This window comes from Cryptomeria japonica, unplaced genomic scaffold (assembly GCF_030272615.1).
Source record: "Cryptomeria japonica unplaced genomic scaffold, Sugi_1.0 HiC_scaffold_144, whole genome shotgun sequence".
Taxonomy (NCBI): domain Eukaryota; kingdom Viridiplantae; phylum Streptophyta; class Pinopsida; order Cupressales; family Cupressaceae; genus Cryptomeria; species Cryptomeria japonica.
In genome coordinates this window covers 297501-325000 of record NW_026728966.1, presented here as the reverse complement: position 1 = coordinate 325000, position 27500 = coordinate 297501, and the positions used below count along the sequence as shown (strand labels likewise).

At 61.1% G+C, this 27500-nt stretch overlaps 3 non-coding genes across 3 annotated transcripts; all 3 read right to left on the bottom strand.

Moving 5' to 3' along the window:
- Positions 1-1650: 1650 nt before the first annotated feature.
- LOC131866440 (5S ribosomal RNA) lies at positions 1651-1769 on the bottom strand. The gene has a single exon (XR_009365053.1). It is a non-coding gene; the product is annotated as a 5S ribosomal RNA (ribosomal RNA).
- A 5915-nt stretch (positions 1770-7684) lies between these two features.
- On the bottom strand, positions 7685-7803 carry LOC131866439 (5S ribosomal RNA). Its single transcript, XR_009365052.1, has one exon. It is a non-coding gene; the product is annotated as a 5S ribosomal RNA (ribosomal RNA).
- A 5916-nt stretch (positions 7804-13719) lies between these two features.
- On the bottom strand, positions 13720-13838 carry LOC131866449 (5S ribosomal RNA). Its single transcript, XR_009365061.1, has one exon. It is a non-coding gene; the product is annotated as a 5S ribosomal RNA (ribosomal RNA).
- Between the last annotated feature and the right edge of the window lie 13662 nt (positions 13839-27500).

The following is a 27500-nucleotide window of genomic DNA, read 5'->3' as shown; positions in this document are numbered from 1 at the left end:
CCGGGTGCGCACCTCGCGTGCACCTTGGCGCGGTGGGCACCATGGCGTGCACGAAGTCGGAGCCCGGTTTGCCCCGGGTGCGCACCCCGCGTGCACCTTCGCCGGGGTGGGCACCTCGGCTGGGTTGCGCGCCCTGGTGCGCACCAAGGAGCGCTCCGAAGTGTGCTCCAAGGTGCGGCGTGCACGAAGTCGGAGCCCGGTTTGCCCCGGGTGCGCACCTCGCGTGCACCTTCGCCGCGGTGGGCACCTTGGCTGGGTTGGGCACCATTGAGCGCTCCGAAGTGTGCTCCAAGGTGCGCACCATGGCCCTCCAAGGTGCGCAGCATGGCGTGCACGAAGTCGGAGCCCGGTTTGCCCCGGGTGCGCACCTCGCGTGCACCTTCGCCAGGGTGGGCACCTCGGTGCGCACACCTTCTCAATGTTTTCTTGCCTTTTCTGGAAATTGGTGAAGGCAGCGCATCAAAGGTGCGCACCTCGGTGTGCTCCGAGGTGCGAACCCGAGAGCGCTCCGAGGTGCCCACGAAGTCGAAAGTCGGGTTAATTGCATTGTTTTCCCCGGGTGCGCTCCGAGGTGCGCAACATCGGTGCGCACCAAGGAGGGCTCCGAAGTGTGCTCCAAGGTGCGCACGATTCGGAGCTCGGTTTGCCCGGGGTGCGCACACCTTGGCTGGGTTGCGCACCCTTTGTGCGCTCCAAGGTGCGCACGAAGTCGGAGCTCGGTTTGCCCCGGGTGCGCACCTTCGCCAGGGTGCGCACCTTGATGCGCACGCCTTGGCTGGGCTGCGCACCTTGGTGGGCGCCATGGTGCGCACCTTTCGTGCGCTCCAAGGTGCGCACGAAGTCGGAGCTCGGTTTGCCCCGGGTGCGCACCTTGGTGGGCGCCATGGTGCACTCCGAGGTGCCCAAGATTGGTGCGCACCAAGGAGCGCTCCGAAGTGCGCTCCAAGGTGCGCAGGTGCGCGCGAAGTCGAAAGTTGGGTTAATTGTCCGGTTTGCCTCGGGTGCGCACCTTGCGTGCACCTTCGCCAGGGTGGGCGCCTTGGTGCGCACACCTTGGCTGGGCTGCGCACCCGGGCGCGCACACCTTGGCACCCGCGTTTCCTTCATTTTAAATTTTTTTTTTTTACAATCTCTCAAGTGGGAAATTCTATAATCTCAACTTTTTTTGCCTTTTCAGGAAACTTTTGAATGGAGCGCATCATTGGTGCGCTCCGAAGTGTGCTCCAAGGTGCGCACCTCTGGTGTGCTCCAAAGCTCTCTCTAGCTGCGTGCACCTGCCCCGGCCGCGCACCCGGCCCCGCCCAGCTTCGCTCACCTGTCCCGGGCGTCTGGTGCGGAACCTTAGAGTAAGAAACATCACCGTGCACCTTGGCCAACGTGCGCGACTCGACCGAGCGCGCACTGGCCGAGGTGCACACCGATTTCACCTGGGTGCGCGCGCAGCACCTCGGGCGCACCGGGGTGCGCGCACAACGCCCGGGTTGCACCGTGGCCTGTGTGCTCGGGGCGCCTCGGGTGCGCGCTCGGTGTCGCCCCCGCGCGCGCGGTAGTGCGGGCAGCGCACCCCGGCCCGGCCCGGCCCCGACGAGAACGCAAACGGGCAAAAGGTTTATTCAAATAGCATTGCGACGCCCGGCGAAAAACTAAAAAAGGGTGCAACACCGGGACTTCCCGGGAGGTCACCCATCCCAGTACTACTCCGGCCCAAGCGCGCTTAACTGCGGAGTTCTGATGGGATCCGGTGCACTAACGCTGGTATGATCGCACCCGTTATGAGCTTGTCGCAGTGTGTACTTAGCAAACCGCGACCCACGTGCGAATCCACCCCGGCCACCCACCCCCGTCGAGGTGCACACCCTCCCTCGCGAAGTGCGCCCCGTTCGCCAAGTGTGAGCCCTGCCCGGGTGCGCGCACCTTGCTAGGGCGTCGGGTGTGCACCCGGCCCGGCCTACGTGCGTGCACCTGGACGGGGCGTCGTGTGCGTGCAGTGTCCCGTCTGCAACGCGGTGCCCACACACCACCTCGGGCGCAACGACCTGCGCTCACATGTGGGCCGAGTGCACCTTGGTGCATGTTCGGGGCGCCTCGGGTGCACGCTCGATCTTGCCCCGGTGCACCAAGGCGCTCGGTTTGCCCCGGGTGCGCACTTGGTGCAAGGTGGGCACCCAAAATAGGGATCAAGCACCAAAACACAAGTTTCGGGATGCAAAATGGGACCCAAGGACCACAAATGCGTTCCAAGACCCATGATGGGTCCACGAGAACAAAAATGTGTTCCGAGACTTAATAAACAAATATTGGGTTTTAGGAGAAGAAACATGCTCTGATGCCCAAAACGAGAATCGACCCCGAAAAGGCCACAGGCCAAAAGTGGGATGCGAGACAAAAAAAAATGGGACCCGAGGACCAAAATTGGGTTCCCAGGTCGAAGACAGGGCAACCGGACAAGAAACGACCTCTAAGGCTCGAAATGAGTCCCGACGACTAAAACTTGACAAGAAGCACCCATCAGGCACCCAACTCGACACCCATGGGATGCCGACCCACCCGGGCTTCCACCTAGCACACCTTGGCACCCACCCACCCTCGCACCCAACCTCGCACCCAACTTAGCACCTTTGAACCCACATTGGCACTCACCCTGACCCTGGCACCTTGGAACCCACATTGGCACTCACCTTGACCCTGGCACCCACCTTTGCACTCACCTTGGGACCCACCCTGGCTCCCACCTCGGCACCCACCCAGACACCCACCTTGGTTCCTTGGCACCCACCTTGGATCCTTGGCACCCACCCCGACACCCACCTTGGCACGCAACTTGGCTACTTGCCACCCACCTTGGCTCCTTGACGCCCACCCCGACAACCACCCCGTGACCTACCCTGGCTAGGGTTGGTGCACACCCACCCTGGTGCCCACCTTGGCACCCACCCCATGACCCACCTTGGCACGCACCTTAGTACCCACCCCGTTACCCACCCTAGGACCCACCCCGTGACCCACCTTGGCCAGGGTGGGTGCCTTGGTGCGCACAACTTGCCTGGGCTGCACACCAGGGCGGGCTCAAGATGGCACCCGCGTTCCGTTTTTTTCACTATCTTTCAAAACGGAAATTTTAAAATCTCGTTTTTTTTTTTTTTTTGCCTTTTCTGGAAATTAGTGAAGGCAGCGCATCAAAGGTGCGCAATGCTGGTGCGAACCCGGGAGCGCTCCGATGTGTGCTCCAAGGTGCGGCGTGCACGAAGTCCGAGCCCGGCTTGCCCCGGGTGCGCACCTCGCGTGCACCTTCGCCGGGGTGAGCACCTTGGCTGGGTTGCGCGCCCTGGTGCGCACCAAGGAGCGCTCTGAAGTGTGCTCCAAGGTGCGGCGTGCACGAAGTCGGAGCTCGGTTTGCCCCGGGTGTGCACCTCGGGTGCGCACCTCGCGTGCACCTTCGCTGCGGTGGGCACCTTGGCTGGGTTGCGCGCCTTGGTGGGCACCATGCAGTGCACGAAGTCGGAGCCCGGTTTGCCCCGGGCGCGCACCTCCGCCAGGGTGGGCACCTTGGTGCGCACAACTTGCCTGGGCTGCGCACCAGGAAGGGCTCAAGATGGCACCCGCGTTCCGTTTTTTTCACTATCTTTCAGAACGGAAATTTTAAAATATCGTTTTTTTTTGCCTTTTCTGGAAATTAGTGAAGGCAGCGCATCAAAGGTGCGCAACGCTGGTGCGAACCTGGGAGCGCTCCGATGTGTGCTCCAAGGTGCGGCGTGCACGAAGTCGGAGCCCGGTTTGCCCCGGGTGCGCCCTGGTGGGCACCATGGTGCGCACCAAGGAGCGCTCCGAAGTGTGCTCCAAGGTGCGGCCTGCACGAAGTCGGAGCCCGGTTTGCCCCGGGCGTGCACCGCGGGTGGGCACCTTGGTGCGCATGCCTTGCCTGGGCTGCGCACCAGGGCGGGCTCAAGATGGCACCCGCGTTCCGTTTTTTTCACTATCTTTCAAAACGGAAATTTTAAAATCTCATTTTTTTTTGCCTTTTCTGGAAATTAGTGAAGGCAGCGCATCAAAGGTGCGCACCTCGCTGCCCACCACGGTGCGCAACGCCGGTGGGCACCCGGGAGTGCTTCGAAGTGTGCTCCAAGGTGCTGCGTGCACGTTGTCGGAGCCCGGTTTGCCCCGGGTGCGCACCTCGCGTGCACCTTCGTCGGGGTGGGCACCTTGGCTGGGTTTGCCCCGGCTGCGCTCCGAAGCGGGGTTATTGGAGCGCCGCCTCTTTTTTTGTCGGAGCGTTTGGTGGGGTTTCTCGCATTGGCTCTTCCCAGGCCCGGTTGCCACCCTGGCGCGCACGAAGTCGGAAGTAGGGTTAATTGCCCGGGTGCGCACCTTTGCCAGGGTGGGCACCTTACCTGGGCTGTGCACCAGGGCGGGCTCAAGATGGCACCCGCGTTCCGTTTTTTTCACTATCTTTCAAAACGGAAATTTTAAAATCTCCTCTTTTTTTTGCCTTTTCTGGAAATTAGTGAAGGCAGCGCATCAAAGGTGCGCACCTCGCTGCCCACCTTGGTGTGCTCTGAGGTGCGCACCCGGGAGCGCTACGAAGTGTGCTCCAAGGTGCGGCGTGCACGTTGTCGGAGCCCGGTTTGCCCCGGGTGCGCACCTCGCCTGCACCTTGGCCGGGGTGGGCACCCTGGCTGGGTTTGCCCAGGGTGCGCTCCGAAGCGGGGTTACTGGAGCGCCCCCTCTTTTTTTGTCAGAGCGTTTGGTGGGGTTTCTCGCATTGGCTCTTCCCAGGCCCGGTTGTTGGGTGCGCTCCCACCCTGGCGCGCGCGAAGTTGGAAGTTGGGTTAATTGCCCGGGCGCGCACCTTCGCCAGGGTGGGCACCTTGGTGCGCACACCTTGGCTGGGCTGCGCACCAGGGCGGGCTCAAGATGGCACCAGCATTCCCTTTTTCTCACTATCTTTCAAAACGGAAATTTTAAAATCTCGTTTTTTTTTGCCTTTTATGGAAATTAGTGAAGGCATCGCATCAAAGGTGCGCACCTCGCTGCCCACCTTGGTGTGCTCCGAGGTGCCCACCACGGTGCGCTCCGAGGTGCCCACCACGGTGCGCAACGCCGGTGCGAACCCGGGAGCGCCCCGATGTGTGCTCCAAGGTGCGGCGTGCACGAAGCCGGACCCCGGTTTGCCCCGGGTGCGCACCTCGCGTGCACCTTGGTGCGCACACCTTGGCTGGGTTGCGCGGCCTGGTGGGCACCATGGTGCGCACCAAGGAGCGCTCCAAAGTGTGCTCCAAGGTGCGGCGTGCACGAAGTCCTAGCCCGGTTTGCCCCGGGTGCGCACCTTCGCCGCGGTGGGCACCATGGCGTGCACGAAGTCGGAGCCCGGTTTGCCCCGGGTGCGCACCTCGCGTGCACCTTCGCCGGGGTGGGCACCTCGGCTGGGTTGCGCGCCCTGGTGCGCACCAAGGAGCGCTCCGAAGTGTGCTCCAAGGTGCGGCGTGCACGAAGTCGGAGCCCGGTTTGCCCCGGGTGCGCACCTTCGCCGCGGTGGGCACCCTGGTGCGCACCATGGCGTGCACGAAGTCGGAGCCCGGTTTGCCCCGGGTGCGCACCTCGCGTGCACCTTCGGCGGGGTTGCGCGCCCTGGTGCGCACCAAGGAGCGCTCCGAAGTGTGCTCCAAGGTGCGGCGTGCACGAAGTCGGAGCCCGGTTTGCCCCGGGTGCGCACCTCGCGTGCACCTTCGGCGGGGTTGCGCGCCCTGGTGGGCACCATGGTGCGCACCAAGGAGCGCTCCGAAGTGTGCTCCAAGGTGCGGCGTGCACGAAGTCGGAGCCCGGTTTGCCCCGGGTGCGCACCTCGCGTGCACCTTCGCCGCGGTGGGCACCATGGCGTGCACGAAGTCGGAGCCCGGTTTGCCCCGGGTGCGCACCTCGCGTGCACCTTCGCCGGGGTGGGCACCTCGGCTGGGTTGCGCGCCCTGGTGCGCACCAAGGAGCGCTCCGAAGTGTGCTCCAAGGTGCGGCGTGCACGAAGTCGGAGCCCGGTTTGCCCCGGGTGCGCACCTCGCGTGCACCTTCGCCGCGGTGGGCACCATGGCGTGCACGAAGTCGGAGCCCGGTTTGCCCCGGGTGCGCACCCCGCGTGCACCTTCGCCGGGGTGGGCACCTCGGCTGGGTTGCGCGCCCTGGTGCGCACCAAGGAGCGCTCCGAAGTGTGCTCCAAGGTGCGGCGTGCACGAAGTCGGAGCCCGGTTTGCCCCGGGTGCGCACCTCGCGTGCACCTTCGCCGCGGTGGGCACCTTGGCTGGGTTGGGCACCATTGAGCGCTCCGAAGTGTGCTCCAAGGTGCGCACCATGGCCCTCCAAGGTGCGCAGCATGGCGTGCACGAAGTCGGAGCCCGGTTTGCCCCGGGTGCGCACCTCGCGTGCACCTTCGCCAGGGTGGGCACCTCGGTGCGCACACCTTCTCAATGTTTTCTTGCCTTTTCTGGAAATTGGTGAAGGCAGCGCATCAAAGGTGCGCACCTCGGTGTGCTCCGAGGTGCGAACCCGAGAGCGCTCCGAGGTGCCCACGAAGTCGAAAGTCGGGTTAATTGCATTGTTTTCCCCGGGTGCGCTCCGAGGTGCGCAACATCGGTGCGCACCAAGGAGGGCTCCGAAGTGTGCTCCAAGGTGCGCACGATTCGGAGCTCGGTTTGCCCGGGGTGCGCACACCTTGGCTGGGTTGCGCACCCTTTGTGCGCTCCAAGGTGCGCACGAAGTCGGAGCTCGGTTTGCCCCAGGTGCGCACCTTCGCCAGGGTGCGCACCTTGATGCGCACGCCTTGGCTGGGCTGCGCACCTTGGTGGGCGCCATGGTGCGCACCTTTCGTGCGCTCCAAGGTGCGCACGAAGTCGGAGCTCGGTTTGCCCCGGGTGCGCACCTTGGTGGGCGCCATGGTGCACTCCGAGGTGCCCAAGATTGGTGCGCACCAAGGAGCGCTCCGAAGTGCGCTCCAAGGTGCGCAGGTGCGCGCGAAGTCGAAAGTTGGGTTAATTGTCCGGTTTGCCTCGGGTGCGCACCTTGCGTGCACCTTCGCCAGGGTGGGCGCCTTGGTGCGCACACCTTGGCTGGGCTGCGCACCCGGGCGCGCACACCTTGGCACCCGCGTTTCCTTCATTTTAAATTTTTTTTTTTTACAATCTCTCAAGTGGGAAATTCTATAATCTCAACTTTTTTTGCCTTTTCAGGAAACTTTTGAATGGAGCGCATCATTGGTGCGCTCCGAAGTGTGCTCCAAGGTGCGCACCTCTGGTGTGCTCCAAAGCTCTCTCCAGCTGCGTGCACCTGCCCCGGTCGCGCACCCGGCCCCGCCCAGCTTCGCTCACCTGTCCCGGGCGTCTGGTGCGGAACCTTAGAGTAAGAAACATCACCGTGCACCTTGGCCAACGTGCGCGACTCGACCGAGCGCGCACTGGCCGAGGTGCACACCGATTTCACCTGGGTGCGCGCGCAGCACCTCGGGCGCACCGGGGTGCGCGCACAACGCCCGGGTTGCACCGTGGCCTGTGTGCTCGGGGCGCCTCGGGTGCGCGCTCGGTGTCGCCCCCGCGCGCGCGGTAGTGCGGGCAGCGCACCCCGGCCCGGCCCGGCCCCGACGAGAACGCAAACGGGCAAAAGGTTTATTCAAATAGCATTGCGACGCCCGGCGAAAAACTAAGAAAGGGTGCAACACCGGGACTTCCCGGGAGGTCACCCATCCCAGTACTACTCCGGCCCAAGCGCGCTTAACTGCGGAGTTCTGATGGGATCCGGTGCACTAACGCTGGTATGATCGCACCCGTTATGAGCTTGTCGCAGTGTGTACTTAGCAAACCGCGACCCACGTGCGAATCCACCCCGGCCACCCACCCCCGTCGAGGTGCACACCCTCCCTCGCGAAGTGCGCCCCGTTCGCCAAGTGTGAGCCCTGCCCGGGTGCGCGCACCTTGCTAGGGCGTCGGGTGTGCACCCGGCCCGGCCTACGTGCGTGCACCTGGACGGGGCGTCGTGTGCGTGCAGTGTCCCGTCTGCAACGCGGTGCCCACACACCACCTCGGGCGCAACGACCTGCGCTCACATGTGGGCCGAGTGCACCTTGGTGCATGTTCGGGGCGCCTCGGGTGCACGCTCGATCTTGCCCCGGTGCACCAAGGCGCTCGGTTTGCCCCGGGTGCGCACTTGGTGCAAGGTGGGCACCCAAAATAGGGATCAAGCACCAAAACACAAGTTTCGGGATGCAAAATGGGACCCAAGGACCACAAATGCGTTCCAAGACCCATGATGGGTCCACGAGAACAAAAATGTGTTCCGAGACTTAATAAACAAATATTGGGTTTTAGGAGAAGAAACATGCTCTGATGCCCAAAACGAGAATCGACCCCGAAAAGGCCACAGGCCAAAAGTGGGATGCGAGACAAAAAAAAATGGGACCCGAGGACCAAAATTGGGTTCCCAGGTCGAAGACAGGGCAACCGGACAAGAAACGACCTCTAAGGCTCGAAATGAGTCCCGACGACTAAAACTTGACAAGAAGCACCCATCAGGCACCCAACTCGACACCCATGGGATGCCGACCCACCCGGGCTTCCACCTAGCACACCTTGGCACCCACCCACCCTCGCACCCAACCTCGCACCCAACTTAGCACCTTTGAACCCACATTGGCACTCACCCTGACCCTGGCACCTTGGAACCCACATTGGCACTCACCTTGACCCTGGCACCCACCTTTGCACTCACCTTGGGACCCACCCTGGCTCCCACCTCGGCACCCACCCAGACACCCACCTTGGTTCCTTGGCACCCACCTTGGATCCTTGGCACCCACCCCGACACCCACCTTGGCACGCAACTTGGCTACTTGCCACCCACCTTGGCTCCTTGACGCCCACCCCGACAACCACCCCGTGACCTACCCTGGCTAGGGTTGGTGCACACCCACCCTGGTGCCCACCTTGGCACCCACCCCATGACCCACCTTGGCACGCACCTTAGTACCCACCCCGTTACCCACCCTAGGACCCACCCCGTGACCCACCTTGGCCAGGGTGGGTGCCTTGGTGCGCACAACTTGCCTGGGCTGCACACCAGGGCGGGCTCAAGATGGCACCCGCGTTCCGTTTTTTTCACTATCTTTCAAAACGGAAATTTTAAAATCTCGTTTTTTTTTTTTTTTTTGCCTTTTCTGGAAATTAGTGAAGGCAGCGCATCAAAGGTGCGCAATGCTGGTGCGAACCCGGGAGCGCTCCGATGTGTGCTCCAAGGTGCGGCGTGCACGAAGTCCGAGCCCGGCTTGCCCCGGGTGCGCACCTCGCGTGCACCTTCGCCGGGGTGAGCACCTTGGCTGGGTTGCGCGCCCTGGTGCGCACCAAGGAGCGCTCTGAAGTGTGCTCCAAGGTGCGGCGTGCACGAAGTCGGAGCTCGGTTTGCCCCGGGTGTGCACCTCGGGTGCGCACCTCGCGTGCACCTTCGCTGCGGTGGGCACCTTGGCTGGGTTGCGCGCCTTGGTGGGCACCATGCAGTGCACGAAGTCGGAGCCCGGTTTGCCCCGGGCGCGCACCTCCGCCAGGGTGGGCACCTTGGTGCGCACAACTTGCCTGGGCTGCGCACCAGGAAGGGCTCAAGATGGCACCCGCGTTCCGTTTTTTTCACTATCTTTCAGAACGGAAATTTTAAAATATCGTTTTTTTTTGCCTTTTCTGGAAATTAGTGAAGGCAGCGCATCAAAGGTGCGCAACGCTGGTGCGAACCTGGGAGCGCTCCGATGTGTGCTCCAAGGTGCGGCGTGCACGAAGTCGGAGCCCGGTTTGCCCCGGGTGCGCCCTGGTGGGCACCATGGTGCGCACCAAGGAGCGCTCCGAAGTGTGCTCCAAGGTGCGGCCTGCACGAAGTCGGAGCCCGGTTTGCCCCGGGTGTGCACCGCGGGTGGGCACCTTGGTGCGCATGCCTTGCCTGGGCTGCGCACCAGGGCGGGCTCAAGATGGCACCCGCGTTCCGTTTTTTTCACTATCTTTCAAAACGGAAATTTTAAAATCTCATTTTTTTTTGCCTTTTCTGGAAATTAGTGAAGGCAGCGCATCAAAGGTGCGCACCTCGCTGCCCACCACGGTGCGCAACGCCGGTGGGCACCCGGGAGTGCTTCGAAGTGTGCTCCAAGGTGCTGCGTGCACGTTGTCGGAGCCCGGTTTGCCCCGGGTGCGCACCTCGCGTGCACCTTCGTCGGGGTGGGCACCTTGGCTGGGTTTGCCCCGGCTGCGCTCCGAAGCGGGGTTATTGGAGCGCCGCCTCTTTTTTTGTCGGAGCGTTTGGTGGGGTTTCTCGCATTGGCTCTTCCCAGGCCCGGTTGCCACCCTGGCGCGCACGAAGTCGGAAGTAGGGTTAATTGCCCGGGTGCGCACCTTTGCCAGGGTGGGCACCTTACCTGGGCTGTGCACCCGGGCGGGCTCAAGATGGCACCCGCGTTCCGTTTTTTTCACTATCTTTCAAAACGGAAATTTTAAAATCTCCTCTTTTTTTTGCCTTTTCTGGAAATTAGTGAAGGCAGCGCATCAAAGGTGCGCACCTCGCTGCCCACCTTGGTGTGCTCTGAGGTGCGCACCCGGGAGCGCTACGAAGTGTGCTCCAAGGTGCGGCGTGCACGTTGTCGGAGCCCGGTTTGCCCCGGGTGCGCACCTCGCCTGCACCTTGGCCGGGGTGGGCACCCTGGCTGGGTTTGCCCAGGGTGCGCTCCGAAGCGGGGTTACTGGAGCGCCCCCTCTTTTTTTGTCAGAGCGTTTGGTGGGGTTTCTCGCATTGGCTCTTCCCAGGCCCGGTTGTTGGGTGCGCTCCCACCCTGGCGCGCGCGAAGTTGGAAGTTGGGTTAATTGCCCGGGCGCGCACCTTCGCCAGGGTGGGCACCTTGGTGCGCACACCTTGGCTGGGCTGCGCACCAGGGCGGGCTCAAGATGGCACCAGCATTCCCTTTTTCTCACTATCTTTCAAAACGGAAATTTTAAAATCTCGTTTTCTTTTGCCTTTTATGGAAATTAGTGAAGGCATCGCATCAAAGGTGCGCACCTCGCTGCCCACCTTGGTGTGCTCCGAGGTGCCCACCACGGTGCGCTCCGAGGTGCCCACCACGGTGCGCAACGCCGGTGCGAACCCGGGAGCGCCCCGATGTGTGCTCCAAGGTGCGGCGTGCACGAAGCCGGACCCCGGTTTGCCCCGGGTGCGCACCTCGCGTGCACCTTGGTGCGCACACCTTGGCTGGGTTGCGCGGCCTGGTGGGCACCATGGTGCGCACCAAGGAGCGCTCCGAAGTGTGCTCCAAGGTGCGGCGTGCACGAAGTCCTAGCCCGGTTTGCCCCGGGTGCGCACCTTCGCCGCGGTGGGCACCATGGCGTGCACGAAGTCGGAGCCCGGTTTGCCCCGGGTGCGCACCTCGCGTGCACCTTCGCCGGGGTGGGCACCTCGGCTGGGTTGCGCGCCCTGGTGCGCACCAAGGAGCGCTCCGAAGTGTGCTCCAAGGTGCGGCGTGCACGAAGTCGGAGCCCGGTTTGCCCCGGGTGCGCACCTTCGCCGCGGTGGGCACCCTGGTGCGCACCATGGCGTGCACGAAGTCGGAGCCCGGTTTGCCCCGGGTGCGCACCTCGCGTGCACCTTCGGCGGGGTTGCGCGCCCTGGTGCGCACCAAGGAGCGCTCCGAAGTGTGCTCCAAGGTGCGGCGTGCACGAAGTCGGAGCCCGGTTTGCCCCGGGTGCGCACCTCGCGTGCACCTTCGGCGGGGTTGCGCGCCCTGGTGGGCACCATGGTGCGCACCAAGGAGCGCTCCGAAGTGTGCTCCAAGGTGCGGCGTGCACGAAGTCGGAGCCCGGTTTGCCCCGGGTGCGCACCTCGCGTGCACCTTCGCCGCGGTGGGCACCATGGCGTGCACGAAGTCGGAGCCCGGTTTGCCCCGGGTGCGCACCTCGCGTGCACCTTCGCCGGGGTGGGCACCTCGGCTGGGTTGCGCGCCCTGGTGCGCACCAAGGAGCGCTCCGAAGTGTGCTCCAAGGTGCGGCGTGCACGAAGTCGGAGCCCGGTTTGCCCCGGGTGCGCACCTCGCGTGCACCTTCGCCGCGGTGGGCACCATGGCGTGCACGAAGTCGGAGCCCGGTTTGCCTCGGGTGCGCACCCCGCGTGCACCTTCGCCGGGGTGGGCACCTCGGCTGGGTTGCGCGCCCTGGTGCGCACCAAGGAGCGCTCCGAAGTGTGCTCCAAGGTGCGGCGTGCACGAAGTCGGAGCCCGGTTTGCCCCGGGTGCGCACCTCGCGTGCACCTTCGCCGCGGTGGGCACCTTGGCTGGGTTGGGCACCATTGAGCGCTCCGAAGTGTGCTCCAAGGTGCGCACCATGGCCCTCCAAGGTGCGCAGCATGGCGTGCACGAAGTCGGAGCCCGGTTTGCCCCGGGTGCGCACCTCGCGTGCACCTTCGCCAGGGTGGGCACCTCGGTGCGCACACCTTCTCAATGTTTTCTTGCCTTTTCTGGAAATTGGTGAAGGCAGCGCATCAAAGGTGCGCACCTCGGTGTGCTCCGAGGTGCGAACCCGAGAGCGCTCCGAGGTGCCCACGAAGTCGAAAGTCGGGTTAATTGCATTGTTTTCCCCGGGTGCGCTCCGAGGTGCGCAACATCGGTGCGCACCAAGGAGGGCTCCGAAGTGTGCTCCAAGGTGCGCACGATTCGGAGCTCGGTTTGCCCGGGGTGCGCACACCTTGGCTGGGTTGCGCACCCTTTGTGCGCTCCAAGGTGCGCACGAAGTCGGAGCTCGGTTTGCCCCGGGTGCGCACCTTCGCCAGGGTGCGCACCTTGATGCGCACGCCTTGGCTGGGCTGCGCACCTTGGTGGGCGCCATGGTGCGCACCTTTCGTGCGCTCCAAGGTGCGCACGAAGTCGGAGCTCGGTTTGCCCCGGGTGCGCACCTTGGTGGGCGCCATGGTGCACTCCGAGGTGCCCAAGATTGGTGCGCAACAAGGAGCGCTCCGAAGTGCGCTCCAAGGTGCGCAGGTGCGCGCGAAGTCGAAAGTTGGGTTAATTGTCCGGTTTGCCTCGGGTGCGCACCTTGCGTGCACCTTCGCCAGGGTGGGCGCCTTGGTGCGCACACCTTGGCTGGGCTGCGCACCCGGGCGCGCACACCTTGGCACCCGCGTTTCCTTCATTTTAAATTTTTTTTTTTTACAATCTCTCAAGTGGGAAATTCTATAATCTCAACTTTTTTTGCCTTTTCAGGAAACTTTTGAATGGAGCGCATCATTGGTGCGCTCCGAAGTGTGCTCCAAGGTGCGCACCTCTGGTGTGCTCCAAAGCTCTCTCCAGCTGCGTGCACCTGCCCCGGCCGCGCACCCGGCCCCGCCCAGCTTCGCTCACCTGTCCCGGGCGTCTGGTGCGGAACCTTAGAGTAAGAAACATCACCGTGCACCTTGGCCAACGTGCGCGACTCGACCGAGCGCGCACTGGCCGAGGTGCACACCGATTTCACCTGGGTGCGCGCGCAGCACCTCGGGCGCACCGGGGTGCGCGCACAACGCCCGGGTTGCACCGTGGCCTGTGTGCTCGGGGCGCCTCGGGTGCGCGCTCGGTGTCGCCCCCGCGCGCGCGGTAGTGCGGGCAGCGCACCCCGGCCCGGCCCGGCCCCGACGAGAACGCAAACGGGCAAAAGGTTTATTCAAATAGCATTGCGACGCCCGGCGAAAAACTAAGAAAGGGTGCAACACCGGGACTTCCCGGGAGGTCACCCATCCTAGTACTACTCCGGCCCAAGCGCGCTTAACTGCGGAGTTCTGATGGGATCCGGTGCACTAACGCTGGTATGATCGCACCCGTTATGAGCTTGTCGCAGTGTGTACTTAGCAAACCGCGACCCACGTGCGAATCCACCCCGGCCACCCACCCCCGTCGAGGTGCACACCCTCCCTCGCGAAGTGCGCCCCGTTCGCCAAGTGTGAGCCCTGCCCGGGTGCGCGCACCTTGCTAGGGCGTCGGGTGTGCACCCGGCCCGGCCTACGTGCGTGCACCTGGACGGGGCGTCGTGTGCGTGCAGTGTCCCGTCTGCAACGCGGTGCCCACACACCACCTCGGGCGCAACGACCTGCGCTCACATGTGGGCCGAGTGCACCTTGGTGCATGTTCGGGGCGCCTCGGGTGCACGCTCGATCTTGCCCCGGTGCACCAAGGCGCTCGGTTTGCCCCGGGTGCGCACTTGGTGCAAGGTGGGCACCCAAAATAGGGATCAAGCACCAAAACACAAGTTTCGGGATGCAAAATGGGACCCAAGGACCACAAATGCGTTCCAAGACCCATGATGGGTCCACGAGAACAAAAATGTGTTCCGAGACTTAATAAACAAATATTGGGTTTTAGGAGAAGAAACATGCTCTGATGCCCAAAACGAGAATCGACCCCGAAAAGGCCACAGGCCAAAAGTGGGATGCGAGACAAAAAAAAATGGGACCCGAGGACCAAAATTGGGTTCCCAGGTCGAAGACAGGGCAACCGGACAAGAAACGACCTCTAAGGCTCGAAATGAGTCCCGACGACTAAAACTTGACAAGAAGCACCCATCAGGCACCCAACTCGACACCCATGGGATGCCGACCCACCCGGGCTTCCACCTAGCACACCTTGGCACCCACCCACCCTCGCACCCAACCTCGCACCCAACTTAGCACCTTTGAACCCACATTGGCACTCACCCTGACCCTGGCACCTTGGAACCCACATTGGCACTCACCTTGACCCTGGCACCCACCTTTGCACTCACCTTGGGACCCACCCTGGCTCCCACCTCGGCACCCACCCAGACACCCACCTTGGTTCCTTGGCACCCACCTTGGATCCTTGGCACCCACCCCGACACCCACCTTGGCACGCAACTTGGCTACTTGCCACCCACCTTGGCTCCTTGACGCCCACCCCGACAACCACCCCGTGACCTACCCTGGCTAGGGTTGGTGCACACCCACCCTGGTGCCCACCTTGGCACCCACCCCATGACCCACCTTGGCACGCACCTTAGTACCCACCCTGTTACCCACCCTAGGACCCACCCCGTGACCCACCCTGGTGCCCACCTTGGCACCCACCCATCCTAGCACCCAGCCTGTGACCGGGCTTGGAACCCAACCTTGCACCCGTCTTGGCCAGTGTGGGTGCGCACCCATCCTGGCACCCACGTTGTGACACACCCTTTAACCCACGCACCCTAGCAGCCACGTTGGCACCCACCTTGGAACACAACCTAGCAACTTGGCACCCACCCCGTGACCCACCTTGGCATCCACCATAGCAGTCGCCCACTTGGCACCCACCTTGGAACCCAAGTTGGCACCCACCTCGGCACCCACCTTGACACTTGTGGACCCACCTTGCCACTCACCCTAGCATCGACCCATCCTAGCACCCACCCTGGCACCTTTGCACCCTAGCACTCACCCATCCTAGCACCTAACCTGTGACCCACCTTGACACTCACCCTCGCACCCACCTTGGAACCCAACCTAGCACCCACCCACCCTGACACCAACCCTAGCACCTACCCACCCTTGCACCCACCCTGTGACCCATCTTGGCACCCACCCATCCTACCACTCAACCTATCACCCACCTTCTCACCCACCTTGGCATCCACCTTAGCACCCACCCACACTGGCACCTTGGCACCCACCTCGGGCAAGGTGGGTGCACACCCACCCTGACACCCAATTTAGAACCAACCGAGCATGTTACCCACCTTGGCACCCACATTGCAGCCCACCCTAGTACCCACCCTATGACCCACATTGGCATCCACACCCTAGCACCCAGGCACCTCGACACCCGCCTTGACACGCACCCTAGCACTAAACCTGTGACCCACCTTGGAACTCACCCTAGAACCCACCCACCCTGTGAACCACCTTGGCATCCACCTTAGCACCCACCCACCTTGGCACCCACTCTAGCACTCACCCATCCTAACACCCAACTTGTTACCCACCTTGGCACCCGCCCTCGCGTCCACCTTGAAACCCACCCTAGCACCCACCCACGCAGGAGCCCACCTTGGCACCCAACCTAACACCCACGCATCCTGGCACCCAACTTGTGACCCACCTTGGAACCCACCCTAGTACCCACCTTTGAACCCACTATATCACCAACCCACCTTGGCACCCACCCTATGACCCTCTTTGGAATCCACCCTAGCACGCACCCACCCTGGCACCCACCATGGAGCGCACCCTAGCACCCACCCACCTCGGCACGCACCTCAACACCCACCTTGGTGTGCGCACTGCGCCAACCTCTCAAAGACCCTATGTGGTGCGCTCCAAAGTGTACACCTTTGGTGCGCTCCAAGGTGCGCACCTTTGGTGCACACCGAGGTGCACACCAAAGTGTGCACCGAGGTGAGCACCAAAGTGCACTCCAAGGTGCACACCAAGGCGTGCACCTTTGGTGCGGTCAATGCAAACGAATTCGGAAGTTGGGGTCGATGTCCTAATCGCTGCTGCAGACTACACGTATGAGAATCGGACAAATAGCTTTATATAGGGGAGGTGTTGCGTTTGATGGGTCGACTCCCCTGGTTGTGTGCACTGCACCAACTTCAAAGACCCTGTCTTGTTTAAGAAGTCAAAAGTTGGGGTGGATGTCCTAATCATTGCTGCAGTCTACGCATGTATGAGAATCAGACAAATAGCTTATATAGGGGAGGTGTTGCATTCGGTGGGTTGACTCCCCTGGTTGTGCGCACTGCGCCAACCTCAAAGACCCCGCATAGCAGAAGAAGTCGGAAGTCGGATTTTGGTGAGCACCAAGGCGTGCACCTTTGGTGCGGTCAACGCAGACGAATTCAGAAGTTGGGGTGGATGTCCTAATCGTTGTTGCAGGCTACACATGTATGAGAATCAGACAAATAGCTTATATAGGGGAGGTGTTGGGTTTGATGGGTCAACTCCCTTGGTTGTGCGCATTACGCCAACCTCAAAGACCTTGTTTTCGTTAAGAAGTCAAAAGTTGGGGTCAATGTCCTAATGGCTCCTGTAGGCTACACATGTATGAGAATCGGACAAATAGCTTATATAGGGGAGGTGTTGGGTTTGATGGGTCGACTCCCCTGGTTGTGCGCATTACGTCAACCTCAAAGACCTTGTTTTCGTTAAGAAGTCAAAAGTTGGGGTCGATGTCCTAATTGCTCCTGTAGACTACACATGTATGAGAATCAGACAAATAGCTTATATAGGGGAGGTGTTGGGTTTGATGGGTTGACTCCCCTAGTTGTTCGCATTACACCAACCTCAAAGACCTTGTTTTCGTTTAGAAGCCGAAAGTTGGGGTCGATGTCCTAATTGCTCCTGCAGGCTACGCATGTATGAGAATCAGACAAATAGCTTATATAGGGGAGGTGTTGGGTTTGATGGGTCGACTCCCCTGGTTGTGCGCATTGCGCCAACCTCAAAGACCCTGCATTGCGGATGAAGTCGAAAGTCAGAGTTTGGTGTGCTACAAGGTGTGGTCGAAGGTGCTCACCTAGGTGTGCACCTTTGGAGCGCAGGAAAAGTGCCCTCCAAAAGTGCGCACCTTTGGAGTGCACAAAAGTGCCCTCCAAAAGTGCGCACCTTTGGAGCGCACAAAAGTGCCCTCCAAAAAGTGCCCTCCAAAAGTGCGCACCTTTGGAGCGCACAAAAGTGCCCTCCAAAAAGTGCCCTCCAAAAGTGCGCACCTTTGGAGTGCAGAAAAGTGCCCTCCAAAAAGTGCCCTCCAAAAGTGTGCACCTTTGGAGTGCACAAAAGTGCCCTCCAAAAGTGCGCACCTTTGGAGCGCAGAAAAGTGCCCTCCAAAAAGTGCCCTCCAAAAGTGCGCACCTTTGGAGCGCAGAAAAGTGCCCTCCAAAAAGTGCCCTCCAAAAGTGCGCACCTTTGGAGCGCAGAAAAGTGCCCTCCAAAAAGTGCCCTCCAAAAGTGCGCACCTTTGGAGCGCAGAAAAGTGCCCTCCAAAAAGTGCCCTCCAAAAGTGCGCACCTTTGGAGCGCACAAAAGTGCCCTCCAAAAAGTGCCCTCCAAAAGTGCGCACCTTTGGAGCGCACAAAAGTGCCCTCCAAAAGTGCGCACCTTTGGAGCGCACAAAAGTGCCCTCCAAAAGTGCGCACTTTTGGTGCGCACCAAGGCGCTGGTTCGGTCGTTGCAGGCGAGTTCGGAAGTTGGGGTCGATGTCCTGAGCGGAGGTGCAAACTACACAGGTGTCGGAATCGGACAAATAGCTTATATAGGGGAGGTGTATGCTTCGATGGGTCGACTCCCCAGGTTGAGCGCACCGCGCCAACCTCAAAGACCCTACGGTATGGATGAAGTCGGAAGTTGGGTCCGATGACCGATTCGATTAGTAGGTATGCTCATGAGGTCGGAATTTGGGTCCGATGACCTGCCATGTGCAGGAAGGCGAATGTTGGCACTGTGCGTTGCAAGGTGCACACCAAGGTGCTGGTGCGGTCTTTTTAGTCGAGTTCGGAAGTTGGGGTCGATGTCCTGATCGGAGGTGCAAGCTACACAGGTGTGGGAATCGGACAAATAGCTTATATAGGGGAGGTGTATGCTTCGTTGGGTCGACTCCCCGGGTTGAGCGCACCGCGCCAACCTCAAAGACCCTACGGTATGGATGAAGTCGGAAGTTGGGTCCGATGACCGATTCGATATGTAGGCATACTCGCGAGGTCGGAATTTGGGTCCGATGACCTGCCATGTGCAGGAAGGCGAATGTTGGCACTGTGCGTTGCAAGGTGCGCACCAAGGCGCTGGTTCGGTCGTTGCAGGCGAGTTCGGAAGTTGGGGTCGATGTCCTGATCGGAGGTGCAAACTACACAGGTGTGGGAATCGGACAAATAGCTTATATAGGGGAGGTGTATGCTTCGTTGGGTCGACTCCCCGGGTTGAGCGCACCGCGCCAACCTCAAAGACCCTACGGTATGGATGAAGTCGGAAGTTGTGTCCGATGACCGATTCGATATGTAGGCATACTCGCGAGGTCGGAATTTGGGTCCGATGACCTGCCATGTGCAGGAAGGCGAATGTTGGGACTGTGCGTCGCAAGGTGCGCACCAAGGCGCTGGTGCCGTCGTTGCAGTCGAGTTCGGAAGTTGGGGTCGATGTCCTGGTCAGAGGTGCAAACTACACAGGTGTGGGAATCGGACAAATAGCTTATATAGGGGAGGTGTATGCTTCGATGGGTCGACTCCCCGGGTTGAGCGCACCGCGCCAACCTCAAAGACCCTACAGTATGGATGAAGTCGGAAGTTGGGTCCGATGACCGATTCGATACGTAGGCATATTGGCGAGATCTGAATTTGTGTCCGATGACCTGCCATGCGCAGGAAGGCGGAATTTGGGTCCGATGACCGAGTTGATGGCGTGCCATGCGCAGAAAGGCGGAATTTGGGTCCGATGACCGAGTTGATGTTGATGGCCCGCCATGCACAGGAAGGCGGAATTTGGGTCCGATGACCGATTTGAAGGCGTGCCATGCGCAGAAAGGCGGAGTTTGGGTCCGATGACCGAGTTGATATTGATGGCCCGCCATGCGCAGGAAGGCGGAATTTGGGTCCGATGACCTGACATACGCATGGAGTCCGACTCGGGGGCCGATGTTCGATTCGATGACTTGCATTGTGGGTAAAGTCGGAAGTTGTGGTCTTTGACCCGATTCGATGACCAGACTTCGGCTGCTTGAGAATCGGACAAATAACTTATATAGGGGAGGTAGTGTTCTCGAGCATCCTCCCCCCGTGCCCGTTTATGTCGATTGATGCTGGTGCTCGACTGGTTGGAGCGCTCGGATGCAAAAATCTTGCACCAGGATTTATCGATTGTGATGGACACGGCAAGTCTCCTGATTGCTATGCAGGAGCTCATCGTGAATCTCTATGCGGCCTTGGTATGGACTCGACCTGCGGAATGGTTCGGCAATGGTAGTCGCTCCAACACGTCCTTGCAATGGCCACACAGAGGTGATTCGACTAGAGCTCCAGTCTAGCTTTTGGGTTGCTTGGCGGACTGGTATAGCCGCGATCGAGTTCCGGCCATGAACGTTTTAGATAGCTCTTGGGCTTTCTGGGACGGAAGTCGGAAGTTTGGGCTGTTGTCCGATTTGATGACCATTCTTCGGATGTGTGAGAATCGGACAAATAACTTATATAGGGGACTGTGTTGTCTCACGCAGCCCCCTCCGTGCCCCTCTATCTCGACCGATGTTGGTGCTTGAAAGGGTTGGGATCGCTCGGATTTATAAACGTGCACCACCATTTGTCGAGTGTGAGGGACGCGGCAGGTCTCCTAAATGCTATACGGGCGCTCTCTGAGAATCTCTATCCGGCCTCGACACAGACTAGTCTTGCTGAATGGTTTGGCACTGGTAGTCGATCCAACACGTCGTTGTTGTGGCCGCCTAGGCGATTCGATTCGAGCCCCCGTCTAGCTTTTGGGTTGCTTGGCGGATTTTGCCCTATCCGCAAGTGAGCTCGGTCCCTAAACGTTCGAGAAACCCGATTGCTATGCGCCGACTCTCTTTCTTGCGAGCCTCCATCTAGCTTTTGGGTCTCTACGGAACGGAAGTCGGAATCTGGGACCGTTGTTTGATTCGACGAGGCAGACTACGGTTGTGCGAGAATCGGACAAATAACTTATATAGGGGAGGTGTTGACTGGAGCATTCTCCCCCGTGCCCCTCTAACTCGACCAATGCTGGCGCTCGAACGGTGGTAGCGCTCGGATTTTCGTTGAGCGCCAGCATTGGTCGATTTAGAGGGGCATGCGAGATTCCCGAATGCTATGCGAGGGCTCTAACGGAAATGTCTATTGGTTTCGGTATGGATGCAATTGCGAGTGGTTCGGCAAAGGTAGTCGTTCCGATGCGTCCATGTCGTGGCCAAATCGATAATTCGATTTGAGCCCTCGTATAGCATTTGGGTCTCTCGATGTGATTCCGCATTCCAGTCCCTTTGGGCACTGCTTGAGCCGCATCCCAGGGGGTTCCCTTCCCAATAATCTGCCTCGCAACCCGATTGCTATGCGGTGAGGCTCCTCGGCCGCCTCGGAACTATCTGTGTATCAGACGCATCGCGGGATAAGGGGTTGGCAACGGTAGTCGCCCCAAGCGCGTCCGATGCTTGGACCATTCCGAGGCGGCCCTGAAGCCTCTTCCGTCTAGCCGTTGGGTCCTTCTCGCCGCATCCCTTGCCTCGCACCCCGATTGCTATGCGGTGAGGCTCCTCGGCCGCCTTGGAACTATCTGTGTATCAGACGCATCGCGGGATAAGGGGTTGTCACTGGTAGTCGCCCCAAGCGCGTCCGATGCTTGGACCATTCCGAGGCGGCCCTGAAGCCTCTTCCGTCTAGCCGTTGGGTCCTTCTCGCCGCATCCCTCGACTCGCACCCCGATTGCTATGCGGTGAGGCTCCTCGGCCGCCTTGGAACTATCTGTGTATCGGACGCGTCGCGGGATAAGGGGTTGTCACTGGTAGTCGCCCCAAGCGCGTCCGATGCTTGGACCATTCCGAGGCGGCCCTGAAGCCTCTTCCGTCTAGCCGTTGGGTCCTTCTCGCCGCATCCCTCGCCTCGCACCCCGATTGCTATGCGGTGAGGCTCCTCGGCCGCCTTGGAACTATCTGTGTATCGGACGCGTCGCGGGATAAGGGGTTGTCACTGGTAGTCGCCCCAAGCGCGTGCGATGCATGGACCATTCCCAGGCGGCCCTGAAGCCTCTTCCGTCTAGCCGTTGGGTCCTTCTCGCCGCATCCCTCGCCTCGCACCCCGATTGCTATGCGGTGAGGCTCCTCGGCCGCCTTGGAACTATCTGTGTATCGGACGCGTCGCGGGATAAGGGGTTGTCACTGGTAGTCGCCCCAAGCGCGTGCGATGCATGGACCATTCCCAGGCGGCCCTGAAGCCTCTTCCGTCTAGCCGTTGGGTCCTTCTCGCCGCATCCCTCGCCTCGCACCCCGATTGCTATGCGGTGAGGCTCCTCGGCCGCCTTGGAACTATCTGTGTATCGGACGCGTCGCGGGATAAGGGGTTGTCACTGGTAGTCGCCCCAAGCGCGTCCGATGCTTGGACCATTCCGAGGCGGCCCTGAAGCCTCTTCCGTCTAGCCGTTGGGTCCTTCTCGCCGCATCCCTCGCCTCGCACCCCGATTGCTATGCGGTGAGGCTCCTCGGCCGCCTTGGAACTATCTGTGTATCGGACGCGTCGCGGGATAAGGGGTTGTCACTGGTAGTCGCCCCAAGCGCGTCCGATGCTTGGACCATTCCGAGGCGGCCCTGAAGCCTCTTCCGTCTAGCCGTTGGGTCCTTCTCGCCGCATCCCTCGCCTCGCACCCCGATTGCTATGCGGTGAGGCTCCTCGGCCGCCTTGGAACTATCTGTGTATCGGACGCGTCGCGGGATAAGGGGTTGTCACTGGTAGTCGCCCCAAGCGCGTCCGATGCTTGGACCATTCCGAGGCGGCCCTGAAGCCTCTTCCGTCTAGCCGTTGGGTCCTTCTCGCCGCATCCCTCGCCTCGCACCCCGATTGCTATGCGGTGAGGCTCCTCGGCCGCCTTGGAACTATCTGTGTATCGGACGCGTCGCGGGATAAGGGGTTGTCACTGGTAGTCGCCCCAAGCGCGTCCGATGCTTGGACCATTCCGAGGCGGCCCTGAAGCCTCTTCCGTCTAGCCGTTGGGTCCTTCTCGCCGCATCCCTCGCCTCGCACCCCGATTGCTATGCGGTGAGGCTCCTCGGCCGCCTTGGAACTATCTGTGTATCGGACGCGTCGCGGGATAAGGGGTTGTCACTGGTAGTCGCCCCAAGCGCGTCCGATGCTTGGACCATTCCGAGGCGGACCTGAAGCCTCTTCCGTCTAGCCGTTGGGTCCTTCTCGCCGCATCCCTCGCCTCGCACCCCGATTGCTATGCGGTGAGGCTCCTCGGCCGCCTTGGAACTATCTGTGTATCGGACGCGTCGCGGGATAAGGGGTTGTCACTGGTAGTCGCCCCAAGCGCGTCCGATGCTTGGACCATTCCGAGGCGGCCCTGAAGCCTCTTCCGTCTAGCCGTTGGGTCCTTCTTGCCGCATCCCTCGCCTCGCACCCCGATTGCTATGCGGTGAGGCTCCTCGGCCGCCTTGGAACTATCTGTGTATCGGACGCGTCGCGGGATAAGGGGTTGTCACTGGTAGTCGCCCCAAGCGCGTCCGATGCTTGGACCATTCCGAGGCGGCCCTGAAGCCTCTTCCGTCTAGCCGTTGGGTCCTTCTCGCCGCATCCCTCGCCTCGCACCCCGATTGCTATGCGGTGAGGCTCCTCGGCCGCCTTGGAACTATCTGTGTATCGGACGCGTCGCGGGATAAGGGGTTGTCACTGGTAGTCGCCCCAAGCGCGTCCGATGCTTGGACCATTCCGAGGCGGCCCTGAAGCCTCTTCCGTCTAGCCGTTGGGTCCTTCTCGCCGCATCCCTCGCCTCGCACCCCGATTGCTATGCGGTGAGGCTCCTCGGCCGCCTTGGAACTATCTGTGTATCGGACGCGTCGCGGGATAAGGGGTTGTCACTGGTAGTCGCCCCAAGCGCGTCCGATGCTTGGACCATTCCGAGGCGGACCTGAAGCCTCTTCCGTCTAGCCGTTGGGTCCTTCTCGCCGCATCCCTCGCCTCGCACCCCGATTGCTATGCGGTGAGGCTCCTCGGCCGCCTTGGAACTATCTGTGTATCGGACGCGTCGCGGGATAAGGGGTTGTCACTGGTAGTCGCCCCAAGCGCGTCCGATGCTTGGACCATTCCGAGGCGGCCCTGAAGCCTCTTCCGTCTAGCCGTTGGGTCCTTCTCGCCGCATCCCTCGCCTCGCACCCCGATTGCTATGCGGTGAGGCTCCTCGGCCGCCTTGGAACTATCTGTGTATCGGACGCGTCGCGGGATAAGGGGTTGTCACTGGTAGTCGCCCCAAGCGCGTCCGATGCTTGGACCATTCCGAGGCGGACCTGAAGCCTCTTCCCTCTAGCCGTTGGGGCTTTCTCGCCGCATCCCTCGCCTCGCACCCCGATTGCTATTCGGTGAGGCTCCTCGGCCGCCTTGGAACTATCTGTGTATCGGACGCATCGCGGGATAAGGGGTTGGCAGTGGTAGTCGCCCCAAGCGCGTCCGATGCTTGGACCATTCCGAGGCGGCCCTGCAGCCTCTTCCGTCTAGCCGTTGGGGCCATCTCGCTGCATCCCCCACCTCGCACCACGATTGCTATGCGGTGAGGCTCCTTGGCCGCCTCGGAACTATCTGTGTATCGGACGCATCGCGGGATAAGGGGTTGTCACTGGTAGTCGCCCCAAGCGCGTCCGATGCTTGGACTATTCCGAGGCGGCCCTGCAGCCTCTTCCGTCTAGCCGTTGGGGCCATCTCGCCGCATCCCCCAGCTCCTCGGCCGCCTCGGAACTATCTGTGTATCGGACGCATCGCGGGATAAGGGGTTGGCAGTGGTAGTCGCCCCAAGCGCGTTCGATGCTTGGACTATTCCGAGGCGGCCCCGCAGCCTCTTCCGTCTACCCTTTGGGGCCATCTCGCCGCATCCCTCGCCTCGCACCCCGATTGCTATGCGGTGAGGCTCCTCGGCCGCCTGGGAACTATCTTCGTATCGGATGCATCGCGGGATAAGGGGTTGTCACTGGTAGTCGCCCCAAGCGCGTCCGATGCTTGGACTATTCCGAGGCGGCCCTGTGGCCTCTTCCGTCTAGCCGTTGGGGCCATCTCGCCGCATCCCTCACCTCGCACCCCCATTGCTATGCGGTGAGGCTCCTCGGCCGCCTTGGAACTGTCTTCGTATCGGAAGCATCGCGGGATAAGGGGTTGTCACTGGTAGTCGCCCCAAGCGCGTCCGATGCTTGGACTATTCCGAGGCGGCCCTGCAGCCTCTTCCGTCTAGCCGTTGGGGCCATCTCGCCGCATCCCCCACCTCGCACCCGGATTGCTATGCGGTGAGGCTCCTCGGCCGCCTTGGAACTATCTTCGTATCGGACGCATCGCGGGATAAGGGGTTGTCACTGGTAGTCGCCCCAAGCGCGTCCGATGCTTGGACTATTCCGACGCGGCCCTGTGGCCTCTTCCGTCTAGCCGTTGGGGCCATCTCGCCGCATCCCCCACCTCGCACCCCGATTGCTATGCGGTGAGGCTCCTCGGCCGCCTTGGAACCATCTTCGTATCGGACGCATCGCGGGATGAGGGGTTGTCACTGGTAGTCGCCCCAAGCGCGTCCGATGCTTGGACCATTCCGAGGCGGCCCTGAAGCCTCTTCCGTCTAGCCGTTGGGGCCTTCCCGCCCCATCCCTCGCCTCGCACCCCCGATTGCTATGCGGTGAGGCTCCTCGGCCGCCTTGGAACCATCTGTGTATCGGACGCATCGCGGGATAAGGGGTTGGCACTGGTAGTCGCCCCAAGCGCGTCCGATGCTTGGAGCATTCCGAGGTGGCCCTGAAGCCTCTTCCGTCTAGCCGTTGGGGCCTTCCCGCCCCATCCCTCGCCTCGCACCCCGATTGATATGCGGTGAGGCTCCTCGGCCGCCTTGGAACTATCTGTGTATCGGACGCATCGCGGGATAAGGGGTTGGCACTGGTAGTCGTCCCAATCGCGTCCGATGCTTGGACCATTCCGAGGCGGCCCTGCAGCCTCTTCCGTTTAGCCGTCGGGGCCTTCCCGCCGCATCCCTCGCCTCGCATCCCGATTCCTATGCGGTGAGTCTTCTCGGCCGCCGCGGAACTATACCTGTTATTGCTACTGCATCCTTCGGCTGGTAACCTCCTCTGCCGCCTTGGAACGTTCTCTTTGTCGGACGCGTCGCGGGATAAGGGGTTGGCACTGGTAGTCGCCCCAAGCGCGCCCGATGCATAGACCGCTCCGAGTTGACCTTGCTTTCAGCCTCTCACATGCATAGACCTCTCTGAGTCGACCCTGCAGCCTCTCACGTTTAGCCTTTGGAATCTCGCCTCACAACATGATTGCTATCCTTGATGCATCCCTTGCCTCGAGCCCTGATTGCTTTCTTGGCTGCATCCCTCCTCTCCTCACAGCCCGGTTGTCATCACTGCTTCATCCGTCGCTTCATGCATTCTGGCTGCTGGGCCCTTCCCACCGCACACCTCGATTGCTATCTCTTCTGCATCACACACCCCGATTGCTATCTCTGCTACATCCCTCGGCTCTCACTTCTGCATCCTTCGCCTCCCACCTCGATTGCTATCAATGCTGCATCCGTAACCTCACACCCCGATTGCTATGCGGGGAGGCTCCTTGGCCGCCTTGGAAATTTCTGTGTGTCGGACGCACCGCGGGATAAGGGGTTGGCACTGGTAGTCGCCCCAAGTGCGCCCGATTCTTAGACCGCTTCGAGGTGACCTCGTAGCCTCTTTCGTCCAGGCTTCCTGCCTTCAACGCCCTTTTTACACCTCGATTGCTATGCGCGGGCTCGTTGGCGTCTATCACCTCTCTGCGAAGAGTGGCACGATGATTGTTGGGGTAAATCGTAGCAGTCCGATCTCTGGCCTTGGGCCATTGTGAGGGCTGATCGATTTCCTGTGCGCATCTCGTGTTCGCCCAGTAACAGACTCGACGACTTGTAATCGGTCTTGTTCCCGATTGTTCCTGGAGGTAGTCTTCGGAACTCTTGGATTTGACCTGTCACTCGAACTGTCCTCTTCCGAGGATGCTTGTGTGTGTGTGCTTGTGCCATTTCCTTGGCGGTATTAACGAGATATTAAAGAGCGGAGTGAGCGCCTCGCCCAGCTATGTTTGGGGCTCTCACTCCCTTACCCGGTGTGTGACCGCTTTGCACGTAGGTTGCGGAGCATCGCGACTCTTTCGATGTTTGGCGGTTGTCTTCCGGTGATGCGTTGGTCCCGAAGTGCACGTTACTAGCATTTCTGCCATTGTTCTCGATCTTTGGCACGTTCCTTCGTTGCAATTGGATATATATCTCCGTTTATACGCGCAGGCTTCTCCCGCCTATTCAGCGCTGTCCCACTCTCAGCACTCTCGTGGTCTCCTTGGCTTCTCTCTCCCGTGAGCGAGCTCTCTTCTCGAGTCTTTTCCATGTCCCATGGAGGTTGCCTTGCGAAATTCGGGCACACAAACGTGACCGGATAAGAGCGGAATTGCCTATGAGGAGAAGCTCACCTTAGGGAGCAGCAATGCCGAGTGTTTCGACAGAGGGTAGAGGGGGCGTTGTTTGGGCGGTTGCACAAAAGAGTGCTACGGTTGCACTGAAGGTTGCTTCTTCGTCTCCGACGAACTCTTCGAGGCAAAAAAGCTTGTATACGGGGTCGAGGTGGGACTGTTCGTGCGAGTTGCGCCACCAAAAGTGCGTAGGGGGCATATACCTGGGAAATGGATGTCTCTGAGTGGCCTTACTCGGTCGCGTGCACGGTGCATTCTCTAACGGCAGGACTGTCGCGAGCATGTGCGGTTCGGATGTTTTCGGGTAAAGGGTTCCGTACGGGATGTTCT